We start from the raw sequence: 14,943 nt of genomic DNA, 5'->3' as shown, positions 1-14,943 counted from the left end.
TAGAGCTTCCCTATGACCCTGCCATTGCACTACTGGGTATTTACCCCAAAGATACAGCTGTAGTGAAAAGAAGGGCCATCTATACCCCAATGTTTATAGCAGCAATGGCCACGGTCGTCAAACTGTGGAAAGAACCAAGATGCCCTTCAACAGGCGAATGGATAAGGAAGATGTGGTCCATATACACTATGGAGTATTATGCCTCCATCAGAAAGGATGAATACCCAACTTTTGTAGCAACATGGACAGGACTGGAAGAGATTATGCTGAGTGAAATAAGTCAAGCAGAGAGAGTCAATTATCATATGATTTCACTTATTTGTGGTGCATAACAAATAGCATGGAGGACAAGGGGAGATGGAGAGGAGAAGGGAGTTGGGGGAAATTGGAACCATGAGAGACTGTGGACTCTGAAAAACAATCTGAGGGTTTTGAATGGGCGGGGGGTGGGATGTTGGGGGAACCAGGTGGTGGGTATTAGAGAGGGCACGGATTGCATGGAGCACTGGGTGTTGTGCAAAAGCAATGAATTCTGTTATGCTGAAAAGAAATTAAAAATAAAAAAGAAAAGAAAGAAACAACTTGGTAGAAGACATGAGTAAACATTTCTCCAAAGAAGACATACAGATGGCCAATAGACATATGAAAAATGCTCATCCTAGTTATCATCAGGCAAGTGCAAGTCAAGACCACAATGTGATATCATAATAGCTAAAATCAACAACACATAAAACAAAAAAAGTTGGCAAGGATGAGGAGAAAGGGGAACCCTCTTATACTCTTGGTAGGAAGCATACCTGTGCAGGCACTGTGGAAAATGGTATGGAGTTTCCTCAAAAAGCTAAAAATAGAAGTAACCTATGATCCAGTAATCACACTACTGGGTATTTACCCAAGAATACAAGAACACTAATTAAAACAGATTCATGCATCCCTATGTTTACAGCAGCATTACTTACAATAGCTAACATGTGGAAGCAGCCCAAGTGTCCATCAATAGATGAGTGGATAATGAAGAAGATGTGATATACATACATACATACATACATATATATACATTATTTGGCCATAATATTATATGTATTTATCTATATTATATATGATTATAATATAATATAATAATTATAATTATTTGTTCATAATAAAGAAAGACATAATATAAAATGAATGAATATAGAACGAAATCTTGCCATTTGCAATGAAATGGATGGGTCTGGAGACTCTAATGCTAAGCGAAAAAAGTCAGACAGAGAAAGACAAAATACCATATGATTTCAGTCATATGTGGAATTTAAGAAACAAAAACAAAAAGGAAAGGGAAAAAATGAGAGATATTGAAATCAAGAAACAGACTCTTAACTATAGAGAACAAGCTGATGGTTATCAGAAAGGAGGTAGGCAGGGGATGGGTGAAACAGGTGATGGAGATTAAGGAGTGCACTGGTTGTGATGAGCACCAGGTGATGTATGGAAGTGTATTTTGTACACCTGAAACTAATATAACACTGTATGTTAACTAACTGGAATTTAAACAAAAACTAAAAAAAGCCACCTGAGTTGAACTGTAACAATTATTATGAATGCACAAATGAACAGCACACTACAAATATACTTTAGTTTTAAAGAACCATTGAATATTGAAGCTTCAGTTTTATTGGAAATATATCTTTTATTGAAACTTTTCTCAATTGCTTCATGTATGCATGGGTGAATACTGCCTGATGCTAGCCTGGGAGAGCTTGCATCATCTATTTCAACTTATTTCTCACTTTTTATGTATGGAGCATTGAGATCACCTGTTTATGTAAAGAAGTGGATGGGTCTAGAAGCAATTTCTTCAGAGCAACATCACTTAATTTTTTGAACCCCTTTCTGATTCCATGCCCCAAATCTCATTGATAATCTATTGATTATCTATTAACCGACAACCTAATAAGGTACTCTTTCAGTTTGTTAAAACAAAGAATAAGAAACAAACTGATGAAGTTATTTCTTTTTTTTTTTTAAGATTTTATTTATTTGTCGGAGAGAGAGGAGAGCGAGCGAGCACAGGCAGACAGAATGGCAGGCAGAGGCAGAGGGAGAAGCAGGCTCCCCGCCAAGCAAGGAGCCCGATGTGGGACTCGATCCCAGGACGCTGGGATCATGACCTGAGCTGAAGGCAGCTGCTTAACCAACTGAGCCACCCAGGCGTCCCTGATGAAGTTATTTCTTATCCAGTCATTGGAATCTTTTACTTATTCATTTCAAAAAAGCATAACCAAAAAAGCTTTACTTAGGCCTATCAAATGATTGTCAATTGTAACTTTTATTCTCTTACTTACAGGTACCTCAATTATTACCATTCACTAAGATCTGTTAGGTAGTGTTTAAGGAACAAAACTGTGAAATTGAGGTAAGATTGGAAAATGTGCATTTTAAAAATGTTCCAACAGAACAGTATTTTCAGTCAATTTTCATTTTATGTGTTATCTTACAGTGCTTAAAAATAAAATACTTGGGATGCCTGGGTGGCTCAGTTGGTTAGGCAGCTGCCTTCAGCTCAGGTCGTGATCCCAGCGTCCTGGGATCGAGTCCCACATCAGGCTCCTTGCTCATCAGGAAGCCTGCTTCTCCCTCTGCCTCTGCCTGCCATTCTGTTGCCTGTGCTCACTCTCTCTCCCTCTCTCTCTGACAAATAAATAAATAAAATCTTTTAAAAAATAAAATAAAATACTTGATAGAAAGAGAGACAGATATATGTATAATACATAGACATAGAAATTGACTTTACAATAATGTTTCTGACAGATTTAGTGTAGCCTCACCATATCTGAGAGGGAGGAATTAATCCTACTCAAATGAAGCCGGTTTTCTCAAATTCAGGGAATTGATTCCTAGATTATGTTGTAGGAAGATGTTTATCCTGCACATACATGCAGTGTATTTTCTGCTGGTAGGAGAGCATTATAATCCAGGCTTACAGCAGGGGCATGAATGATTGCTTCTAAGTGTGTTATTTACAGAGCATGCCACAATGCACTTCCCCATCACTGAAACAGAAGAGTGAGACTGAGAGCAGGAGACTTGTGGCAAGATAAAATGTGTTTTTATTTTTATTTTCTATTTTATGGATTTCCAATATCCAACAATTTTTTTGGCAAAAGTAAGGTATTTTTCCTACAAATTTAGATGAATTTTCTAAAAATATATAAATTAGGAAATTTTTTCTAACACATTTTTATATGCAAATAGAATATATTGATCAGTCAAAAGGAAAGGTGAATATTTTCACCTCCTTTGCTTTGGCATTAAAATGTATAGCAGAAAAAAAATGTATAGCAGAGACACAGGCCATACCCTCTGCAAGCTTTTCCCCATAACTTAGAAGGCTGGAGTGCAGAACTGACATGCTTCCAGCACACTGGTATTTTCCAAGATAGTTTTTGTAAATGTTAAATATTCTGATTCTAAGGAAGTGTAGTAGGAAGATCAGTAACACCCAGATGTTTTTGCTGGTCTGGTGCCACCAACCCCCCACTGCTGTGGGAGTTAATGGGTGTGGGCTCACTGGGGCATCCTTCCCTGGGAATCTTCCTGAGCCTGGCAGAACCACCTTGCCCCCAAATGTCTGAGGATGAACCTCCTCTCAGGAACAGCCACTGGCTGACTGATCAGGTCCTCAGGCATAGCCCCGTTCACTATGGATTCACTGTGGTTCAACCGGTGCTCTGGGTGCTTGCTTAGCTCCTTCTCCTAACCTGTCCTACCGCCTCACTCCTGAAGAGCTCTCCCTCAACAAACCACAGGCAAAAATCCCATCTCAGACTCTGATTCCATGAAACCTACCTATGTGCCAAGTGGCTACAGAAGGATGGGCCTCCAAGTCTGTGATGAGTACATGAGTGTAACTCATAGAAATGTACACTAAACAAATTGGATCCCATGGAACAGAATAGAGAACCCAGAAATGGACCCACAACCATATGGTAAACTAATATTTGACAAAGCAGGAAAGAATATCCAATGGCAAAAAGTCCCTTCAAAAATTTGTTTTGGGAAAATTGGACAGAAATGTGCAGAAGAATGAAATCGTATCACTTTCTTACACCATACACAACAATAAATTCAAAGTGGATGAAAGACCTAAATTTGAGACAGGAAACTATCAAAATCCTAGAGGAGAATGCAGGCAGAAATCCCTTTAATCTCAGCAATAGCAACTTATTAGACATGTTGCCAGAGGCAAGGGAAACAAAAGCAAAAATGAACTATTGGGACTTCATCAAGATAAAAAGCTTCTGCATAGCAAAGTAAACAATCAACAAAATATTTTTATATGCAAATACTGTTGGGTCCATTATCAAAGGAACAAGACTGAGACAAAGTGAAAGTTATGCAAAGTTATTCTATGCCAAGCATTAGAAGTCAGACTGACCGGCCAGGGCCACCTCTGAAGAGAGAGACCCCTCCTTGGTCTTAGAGGTTAGTTTTAGAGGGCGCAACCGCAGACCTCTACGTATGTGGCTTTGGCTGATTGGATGTCTCCTACCTATGAGTTTTAGTAACGGTTACCCGGAACCGATACTAGTAACTGCTGAGGCGTTTATTAAACAACAAAATGGTTACCAAGGCAACATGGCGTCACTATGGCTACGTAGGCCCAGGCAGGCCCTAGGGGTTTAACAGGTTTTAACATGGAATTGGCCCTAACAACACAATATATTGGTCAGTCAAAAAGAAAGGTGAAAATGAAAGGCAGCCTAGGAACTGGAGAAATTATTTGCAAGTGACATGTCTGATAAAGGGCTAGTATTCAAAATACATAAAGAACTTACAAAATGAGGGCGCCTGGGTGGCTCAGTGGGTTAAGCCTCTGCCTTCAGCTCAGGTCATGATCCCACATCGGGCTCTCTGCTCAGCAGGGAGCCTGCTTCCTCCTCTCTCTCTGCCTGCCTCTCTGCCTACTTGTGATCTCCGTCTGTCAGATAAATAAATAAAATCTTTAAAAAAAAAAAAAAAGAACTTACAAAATGAAACACTCCAAAACAAAGAATCCAGTTAAGAAATGGGTAGAATACAGGAATAGACACTTTCCAAAGAAGATATCCAGATAGCTTATAAAACACATACAAAGGTGCTCATCATCACCCATCAGGAAAATACAAATCAAAACCACAATGAGATACCACCTCACACTTGTCAGAGTGACTAAAATTAACCAGAGGAGAAACTACAGGTGTTGGTAAGGATGAGGAGAAAGGAGAAACCTCTTGCATTGTTAGTGAGAATGCAAACTGGTGCAGCCACTCTAAAGAACAGTTTGGAGGTTCCTCAAAATGTTAAAAATAAAACTTCCTTGTGACCTAGCAATTGCACTACTAGGTATTTACCCATAGGATAAAAAATACATATTTGAAGGGGTACATGCACCCCAATGCTTATAGCAGCATTATCAACAATAGCCAAAGTGTGCAAAGAGGCCAAATGTCCATTGACAGATGAATGGATAAAGAAGAAATGGTATACATACGATTTCACTTATATGTGGAATTTAAGAAACAAAACAGATGAACATAGGGGAAGTGAAAAAAAATAAAATAATATAAAAACAGAGAAGGAGACAAGCCATAAGAGATTCTTAACCATAGGAAATTAACTACGGGTTCCTAGAAGGGAGGTGCATGGGGGAATTGGGATAATTGGGTGATGGCCATTAAGGAGGATACTTGATGTAATGAACTTTGGGTGTTATATGTAACTGACGAATCACTAAATTCTATCCCTGATACTACTACTAATAATAATAAAGGGAAGATATGGTATAATAGGCAATGGAATATTATTTGACCATCAAAAAGAATGAAATCTTGCCATTTGCAATGGTGTGGATGGAGCTAGATCATATCATGCTAAGTGAAATAAGTCAATCAGAGAAAGATAATTATATGATCTCACTGATATGTGGAATTTAAGTAAGAAAACAGATAAACATATAGGAAGGGGGGAAAGAAAAAAAAGGAGAGAGGGAAACAAACCCTAAGGACTCTTAACAATACAGAACAAACTGAGGGTTGATGGAAGGAGGTGGATGGGCTAGGTGAGTGATGGATATTAAAGGGGGCACTTGTTATGAAGAGCATTGGGTATTGTACGTAAGTGATGAATCACTGAATTCTACTCCAGAAACTAATATTACATGGTATGTTAACTAACTAAAATTTAAATTAAAAAAAAAAGGTAAAATAAAACAGGATGGATCTCACTGCTTTTCAATTTTATTAAGACCTGCCTTTTAAAAAAGAAAAAGATGGGAGCACCTGGGTGGCTCAGTCGTTAAGCATCTGCCTTCAGCTCAGATCATGATCCCAAGGGTCCTGGGATCGAGCCCTGCATCAGGCTCCGGGCTCAGCAGGAAGCCTGATTCTCCTTCCCCCACCCCCCGACTTGTGTTCCCCTTCTCGCTGTGTCTCTCTCTGTCAAGTAAATAAATTTTCTTTAAAAAATAAAAATTTAGGGGTGCCTGGGTTGCTCAGTGGGTTAAAGCCTCTGCCTTCGGCTCAGGTCATGATCCCAGGGTCCTGGGATCGAGCCCCGCATTGGGCTCTCTGCTCAGCGGGGAGCCTGCTTCCACCTCTCTCTCTCTGCCTGCCTCTCAGCCTACTTGTGATCTCTGTCTGTCAAATAAATAAATAAAATCTTTAAAAAAAATAAAAATTTAAAATAAAAAAGATGACTTTTCATGGAAAAATAGTTATATTGCAAAAACAAAAGATATCTGTTTATAATATGCTAACCAAGGGAAAACTTCAGGAAAGCAAGAGGGGAAGCATGACAAAGGATTGCTTTCTTTCATTTAAAATGTTCTCTGGGCCTTCTTCTGTGCAGCATCTCACAGGAAGAAGACTGCGCTAAGTGCTGGGTCATTCCATGGTGTCCTAGGTGCTGACAGATGGGTGAGTACGTGATTAAATACTCCCTTGTGGGAGGGAGATACAGGCCTCTGGTTATGGAATGAGTAAATGAGGAATAAAAATTAGAGCATAGAGAACATGGTCAATGATATTGTAATAACAATGTAATGGGACAGATTGTGGCTATATTTGTGGTGAGCAAAACATAATGTACAAACCTATCAAATCACTAAGTTATACACCTGAAACTAATGTCACAGTGTGTGTCAACTATACTCAAAATAAAAAATAAAAGAATAAATGTCACACTTGGAATGGCTACTAATAACAACAACAAAAATGTTCCTCTTGGGAGAAAAGTAAGAAGCAAAAGATGGAAAGGAAGAGAGAGGAAGGAAAGACTGGACTCAGAGCCACATTCCCCATTGACAGAGGTCTTCTAGGTGCCTGTGGTAATCTGTGACAAAGTTGGTGCTGCACAGATCAATGAATAAAGATGATGTGGTATATATGTGGTATACACACACACATATACATACATACACACACACACACACACACACACACCACAATGGAATATTACTCAGCCATCAAAAAAAAAAAAAAAAAAAAAAAAAACAAAAAACAAAAAACAAAGTCTTGGGGCACCTGGGTGGCTCAGTGGGTTAAGCCTCTGCCTTCAGCTCAGGTCATGATCTCAGGGTCCTGTGATCGAGCCCTGCATCGACCTCTCTGCTCAGTGGGGAGCCTGCTTCCCCCTCTCCTTTTGCCTGCCTCTCTGCCTACTTGTGATCTCTCTTTCTTTCTGTCAAATAAATAAATAAATAAATATTTTAAAAGATTAAAAAATGAAGTCTTACCATTTGCAATGACATGGGTGGAATTAGAGGGTATTATGCTAAGTAAAATAAGTCAATCAAAGAACAATTATCATGTGATTTCACTCCTAGGTTGAATTTAAGAAATAAAACAGAGGATCACAGGGGCAGAGAGGGAAGAACAAAACAAGACAAAATCAGAGAGGGAGACAAACCAGGGTTGCTGGAGGGGAGGTGGATGGGTGGATGGGGTAACTGGGTGATGGGCATTAAGGAGGGCACGTGATATAATGAGAACTGGGTGTAATAATCAACTGATGAATTACTGAAGTCTACCTCTGAAACTAATAATACACTATATGTTAATAAATTGAATTTAAATAAAATTAAATTTTAAAAAATTGGGGTTGTGATTCCTGTTCTGCCTTTCAAAAGAGAACTGCTCAAAGCTTTAAAGGCTTTGCTCTGCCTGACAGTGCTGTGTTCACAGGGTCAGCATGTGATTATTCAGGGTCTGGTTTGGTTTAGCTCTTGTTTATTTTCACTTAACAGCTGCGTGTTAATAGAAAGTCCCCCTCAGTGAAGGATTTGCCTGGGATTTCTGTAATAAAATAGAAGGATTTGCAACAAATGCTGGAAGAACCCTGAGCAAAAGTGGTATTTTTCAAGTGATTATGAGGCCCAGAACATATTGTCATACCAAGGCTGCAAACCTGCCCTCCCTGTTGAGAGCAGTGACAGATGTCCCCTGTTAATGTCCAGTGATTAAATGTCATTGCAGAGACACCTCCTCCTCTGTGATGCTCCCTTACTCCCCCCTCACCTACAACTTGCTCCTTTCTTCATGAAGCTAATGCTACCACTTGTCAAAAAACACACATTTCCCTGAAAGTTGCAGACCTTCTCCAAATGAGCACACATGTTCCTTCTTGTCCCCAAGTGAGCACAGAGGACACTTTGGGACTAACAGTACCATTGCTGCCAACTGAAAATAAAAGCAGTGTGGACACATCCTCTGATATGAGCAGCTACCAGTGAGGAAAGCAGTAGACACAAAAGTTTATGAGGATGGCAACTAGTCCCATCCTGGAAATTTATCCTGAGGAGATAATTTTACAGAAGAAAAGATGCTCAACATCACTAACTGTCAAGGAAATCAAAACCACAATGAGATATCACATCACACCTGTTAGGATGTCTTTTATCAAAAAAGACAAGAGATAATAAATGTTGGTGAGGATATAGAGGAAAGGGAAGGAACCCTTATACATTGTAGATTGCACATAAATTGATGCAGTCATTATGGAAAACAAAAAGGTAGCTCCTCAAAACATTAAAAATTGAACTACCATGTGATCCAACAATGCCATTCCTGGGTATACAGGGTATACAACCAAAGGAATTGAAATCATGATCTCAAAGAGATACCTGCACTCCCATGTTCATTGCAGCATTATTCACAAAAGCCAAGATTTGGAAACAATCTAAATGTCATTCAGTATAAGCCTGGATGAAGAAGACATGGCATATAAATACATGGAATATTTCTCAGTCAAGAGAAAAAGGGGAATCCTGCCATTTGTGACAATTATGTGACTAGAACTGGAGGGCATTATGCTAAGTGAGATGAGTCAGAGAAAGACAAATACTATATAATCTCACTTATATTTTCAATCTGAAAAAACTAAACTTGTGAAAAGAGAATAGAATGGTTGGGGGAACTAGGGAGGTGTTGTACAAACTTGCAACTCATAGATATGTAAGTTCTGAAGATCTAATGCACATCATAGTAATTATAGTCAACGATACTATGTTATAAACTCAAAGTTGGTAGGAGGCTAGCTCTTAACAGTTCTCAAGACAAAAGAATAATTACGTCACATGATAAAGGTATTAACTAACACTACTTTAATAATCATATTGCAATATATAAATATATCACACCAACACTCTGAACACCTCAGATACCTATAATGTTATATGTTAGTTATATCTGGGTTTTTTTTTAAGTGAAAAAAAATTTTTTTAAAGATTTTATTTATTTATTTGACAGACAGAGATCACAGGTAGGCAGAGAGAGGAAGGGAAGCAGGCTCCCCGCTGAGCAGAGAGCCCAATGCAGGGTTCAATCCCAGGACCCTGGGATCATGACCTGAGCCAAAGGCAGAGGCTTTATTTAACCCACTGAGCCACCCAGGCGCCCCTAAGTGAAAAAATTTTTAACAAAAATATAAGACTCTATTTACATGGATGTCCATTTAAGCATTTGTTAAATAACAAAAAAACTGAGAACAGCTTAAAATATCCCTTTAAGGCAAATAAATAAATAATAATAAATTCATTTGATTGGTTATGATGTGACCATTAACACAAGAATTACTGACACTAGGTTACCAATAGTAAATTGAGCAGCAGCTTTTGTCTTCATTGCTACCCCAATTTCTGCCAAATGAAAGTAAAGGAGGGAAGATATATAAACCTACAAAGACAAATGGGGTAGGAGATAATAGTAGACAGTAAGATCAACAAAAAGTCAAAGATATACAGTAAATGGGGGACGGGTGCTCCAGGGACAGAGCTGGAAAGGCCTGATGGCCTGTGTAGGAACACCAATAAAATGTGGGCATTGTGTGCCACAGAGATGCAGAAAGTTTCCAGAATTGGAGACCTAAGTACCAGGGTGGGCAGGATGAGTCCTGGGGCTAACAGCAGGGGAAGTCTGTTGGAAGAAGTAGACTTCCAAGAAGCTATCCCTTTCCACGACAGGGCCACTCCACTCCCTGTCTTCCAGAAGCTGGGGCTCTTTCTCTGAAGAAATTGACCCAGAAATGCTCCAGAACTGGAGACATCAATCACATCAGAGGGCAGGACTGAGGCACCAGACAGAAAGTGACCACCTCAGAAAAAGTTGTGAGACGCCCTGGCCAGAGCATCAGGTTGGTGTCTAATTACCTACAGGGGAAGCTAAGAGTCAACAAGCACCTACCACACATTAAGACAAACATAATTACATACACACTCTCTTCCCACACACATTCATACACTCAGACATATCTACACCCATACTCACACACTCTCACATACCCACACACCCCACCACATCCCACACAGAACTTCCATATGTTTTATGGTTATTCCTTCTTTTTTAAGATTTTATTTATTTATTTGAGAGAGAGAGAACATGAGCATGGGAGAGGGGCTGAGGGAGAGGAAGAAGCAGACTCCCCACTGAGCAGGGATCCTGATGTAGGGCTCAATCCCAGGAACCTGGGATCAGGACCCGAGCAGAAGGCAGATGCTTAAACAACTGAGCCACTCAGGCACCCTTGTGCTTATCCTTCTTAAATGTGAAGGGCTAGCTGAGGAAAACCCTTAATGTTAGACACAGAGATAAAAACAAATAATCAAGAGTTAGGGAAACCCAGTGGAAGTAGAGAAAGTATGAAAGAGAAAGCATTAAAGAACTATCACTAATATTCTCAAGGAGATAAATGATATTTTTATCTATGAAACAAGAGCACTGTTTTTTAAGGGAAAAAGTAGAAAGAATTATCTCCTGGAAATTAAAAATGTGATATCCAAAACAAAAATAATTCAGTAGCAGGAGTTTAAGATAAAGTTAAAAACATCTCTCAGAAAGCAAGTGGAGACATCATTTACCATCAGGGAAATACAAATCAAAACCACAATGAGATACCACATTACATTAATTATAATGGTAGAAATCAACAAGGCAGGAAACAACAAATGTTGCTGAGGTGCAGAGAAAAGAGAATCCTCTTACGCTGTTGGTAGGAATTCAAGCTGGAGCAGCCTCTCTCTCTGTCTCTCTCTCTCTCCCCCTTTCTCTCTCTCTCTGTCTCTCTCTCTGTCTCTCTCTCTCTCTCTCTCTCTCTCTCTATATATATATATATATATATATATAGACAGTATAGAGTTTTCTCAGGGAGTTAAAAATAGAGCTACCCTACCACCCAGCAATTGCACTACTAGGTATTTACCCCAAAGATAGAGATGTAGTGAAAAGAAGGGACACATGCACCCCAATGTTCATAGCATCAATGTCCACAACAGCCAAACTGTGGAAGGAGCCCAGATCTCAACAGATGAATGGATAAAGAAGATGTGGTTTATATATACAACAGAATATTACTCCACCTTCAGAAAAGATGAATACCTACCATTTGCATTGACATGGATGCAACTGCTCTTGACTCTGGGAAACAAACTGAAGGTTGTTGATAGGGAGGTGGGTGAGGGGATAGGGTAACTGGGTGATAGGCATTAAGGAGAGTAGGTGATGTGGTGAGCACTGGGTGTTATATGCAACTAATGAATCATTGGACACTACATCAAAAATTAATGATGTACTATATGTTGGCTAATTGAACTTAATTTAAAAAAAGAAATCAAGTGGAGAGAGACAAAGAGATGAACACAATGAGAAAAAGTGTAAGAAAATTAGGGAGTCGCTTCAGGGATATATCTCATGGCCAATGAGAGTTCTAGAAAGGAAGTCCAGGGGGGAAATGGAGAGAATTACCAAGCCAAGAACACAAGAAAATGTCCTAGAAAAAAAGGAATTTGCCTCTTGATCAAAAGGCCTACCAGACACCCAGAAATAGAAATGACTGAGGGCCCAACATCACAGCATATCACTAAGAAATTACAGGGTAACAAGGACAAAGAAAAGATCCCAAAAGTCTTCAGAGAAGAAAAAACAAGTCAAATTACAATCATGAGAAATCAAAAAGGACTTCCCAACATAATGCTGGAAGCCATGGGAAACTTGCTTTCACAATTCTGAAAGAAAATTACTTCCAATCTAGAATTTTATCCACAACTAAACTGTTGATCAATTGGGAAGTGACATGTAATGTGAAAATTAGGGTGTTTTCAGACCTATTAAACTCAAAAATATCATTTTGACTCATCTTTCCAGATGAAGCCACTGAAAAAAGCACTCAACTAAAATGAAGGCTGCAAAAACAAGATAGAGGAAAATATGGGATCCAGGAAATAGGGTCACACAAGGGAGAAGATAAAGAAACTTCCAGGATTTTGAAGAAATTTCAAAATGATGTCTGTGCGGATCCCAGACTGAAAAGGTGATTGGAGGGTTCCGGGAGATATGTTTGTAGGGAAAATAGATCAGTAGACCAGTAATATTATCTGATATACTTGGCAGCATTCAAAAAAAAAAAAAAAAAGTTGTGATACCAGCCTGTTGGAGGCTGAGGAAAGAACTAGTGAGATTCTCAGAAAACAAAGCAGATTATAAAAGAGGCAATAAATAACTCCAGGAAAACAAGAAGATCTACAAGAAATGAGATGTAATTACGGTATACTATATAAGTCCTAATCATGTAAACAGAAACAGTTTAACAAAAATTATAAGGAGTATGTGAGAAAAAGAAGAAAGTAGAGAAGATGGCAAAGTCCTAATAAAGCATAATCTCTGAAATTATTGTTTCAAGAAATGGCTATATAAACATGTTACTTAGTAATAAGGAGATAAATTCTAGAAAGAGCAAAAAGGATTGAAAGTTGTTGCCTCTGAAAGAACAGTGGGAAAGGAGGGTGAGATTTAGTAAGTTATCTTAGCCCTGTTTTTCCCCAAAGCAGATTCTGAAACAAGCATTTGGTACAAGTGATTTATTTGGGAGATGAGTCCAGGAAATACCTGCAGGCAAAGTGGGGGGAGTGGGACAGGGGAAGAAGGGAAGCCAGTATATGATGAATTAATGATCATGTTGCCACTGTGGACAACTGGGACTCAATCTTTCTGGAAACCTCTGAGAGACTGTGTAGAACATACCTCAGAATTGTCTCTACTCATCCCTCCTCTGGCTGAGGGCTGCTCCTGGAGGCACTAACTACCTGGAACTTTATGCCTGCTCCATGCAGACACCGAGCACACTCCTATGGCCAGATAATACTTTCAAACAATCAAACACATGTGCTGAAGGTGGGAAGTCATCAGCATGTCCACTAAGACTTCAGATAATATCTGAGGTAGACCAAGTGGGTAGTTATGGAGCACCAAAAATGCTACCTGGACCAAAGTACTGGGGTACTGTATAAGCTACCACTGGTCTTTGAGGTTTTAAACGACACTGAGGGTTTCTAAAATAATCTCTAATCAACCAACCAATATCCTCTATTTCCTCTGCAGTGATGCTCAATGCACACTGAATGCTTATACTCACTTTAAAAAATGACTTCATACTTCCATTCCCACTAATCAAGTAGTGTGCTTATGCAGTAGGAGTTGCTACCAAAGCTGTTGTATGTCTGTATTATACAACTTAGCTAAACAATTTGTAAACAAATGAAATAGGAATATTATGTAAACCAAAAAGATATGAAAACAAAAAATTACCTTAAAAATATATGTGGGGAGGGACGTCTGGGTGGCTCAGTTGGTTGGGCAGCTGCCTTCGGCTCAGGTCATGATCCCAGCGTCCTGGGATCGAGTCCCACATCGGGCTCCTTGTTTGGCGGGGAGCCTGCTTCTCCCTCTGCCTCTGCCTGCCATTCTGTCTGCCTGTGCTCACTCGCTCTCTTCTCTCTCTGACAAATAAATAAAATCTTTAAAAAAATATATATATATATGTGGGGAACATTAAACAAGACAGACAAAAAACATTAGGGAGAAATGTAGAAATCTGGAAAAGCTATTTTGATTTCGGCTTCTAGAAGTATGGCAACATAAGTATCTTTGAAAAACCTTCCTCTCTGCCCTGACCTGGAAAGAAAAAATTAAGCTCCCCTGACAATTGAACATGTGGATCTGGTAATCTTACACTGCCTTGTTGTAAGAGGAAGCTGGCCAAGCCCATGAGATTAAAATAAAATAATTGCAGTAAAATTAAATCATTTCAAGATTGGTTGTGCTCTCTGGTACCCAATCATCTGTTCGAAATAGAAAGCACCAATTAGAAATGCCACTGGCAAGTGCCAAACATCTTTGGAGAAAAACACTCTTAATCTACTCTAGTATTAATTCTAACAGTTCAAATTCAGATAATGTCTCAAAATGAAGTAAGAGAGAAAATAAGCTTCAGACTTAGACACCCTACCCCAAGACTTTAGGTATTGGAATTATTAAATATAGTTTACAAAATTATCATATAAGAAAAGTTCAAAGATATATAATGATATTAAAAAAAAAACAAGCAAGTCTGAAAATACTACCAAAACTGAACAATCAAGAATTTTTTTTTAAATGA

This window comes from Lutra lutra, chromosome 9 (assembly GCF_902655055.1).
Source record: "Lutra lutra chromosome 9, mLutLut1.2, whole genome shotgun sequence".
Taxonomy (NCBI): Eukaryota; Metazoa; Chordata; class Mammalia; order Carnivora; family Mustelidae; genus Lutra; species Lutra lutra.
The sequence above is the reverse complement of the archived record's forward strand: the minus strand, read 5'-3'. Positions refer to the sequence as shown.